Source organism: Nicrophorus vespilloides, unplaced genomic scaffold (assembly GCF_001412225.1).
Source record: "Nicrophorus vespilloides isolate i.1.1-1 unplaced genomic scaffold, Nicve_v1.0, whole genome shotgun sequence".
NCBI classification, from domain to species: domain Eukaryota; kingdom Metazoa; phylum Arthropoda; class Insecta; order Coleoptera; family Silphidae; genus Nicrophorus; species Nicrophorus vespilloides.
The window spans coordinates 285-1,156 of NW_017098167.1; positions in this window are offsets into that span (position 1 = coordinate 285).

Consider the following 872-nt stretch of genomic DNA (forward strand, 5'->3'; position numbering starts at 1 on the left):
GTTTTCCAGGTTTTGGAATGAGGATAATCTGTGCAACCTTCCACTGTACCGGAAAAATGCCAAGTCTTAGGATGGCATTAAAAATAAGTGTAACATTCTTCAGGCAAGCAGTTGACAGCTGCCTTAGAACCTCTGATGTAATTTTGGAAGCGACATTTGGAACGGAGACTCCAAGAAACGCCTTATTTTGCGTTCTTCTTCATCAGACAGTTGTGATGGAAACGGTTGGAAGACCTTAACGAGGTGGTCGGCGAATAATTCCGCCTTATCCCTATTGCTTCTTGCCCAAGTGCCATCTGGTTTGCGAATTGGTGGTACACTCTGCTTAGGTTGATTTAGTTGTTTAGTGGCTCTCCATAGCGAATAGTCAGTTGCTTCTGTTGGTGTTAGGCTCTTGAGGTAGTCTTGTAGAGCTTCGTTCTTCTGTCTTTCCAATGCGTACTTCAGTTCTTTTGTCGATCTGTTCAGAAGAGTTTTGTCGGACGGATCGTGAGTCCGTTGCCAGATCTTTTTTAATCTCCTTTTCTCCTTAATTAGATTCGCAACACTCGCTGTGCAGTTATAAGTTACTTGCCTTGTAGGGATAGTATGTGTAGCACTCGTAGCAACTGATTGAATCGAGGTAATTACATTTTCTACTGCACTTACCAGTTGTAGCTCTGTTTTCAAACTGATATTAGATTGTTGATTTGAATCTAAATGATCTCTAAAGTGTTCCCAGTCAGTGTGCTTATTAAAGAGCGATGGTGGTTTAGTTCGCGACTGGATTGACGCCATTAGAGTCAAGAGCGGGTGTAGTTGCTGGAGTTAACCGAATTTGTTGTTCTTTGGGTCTAGGTGAGGGAAATGTCCGCTCCTTGATCTCCTTGTAG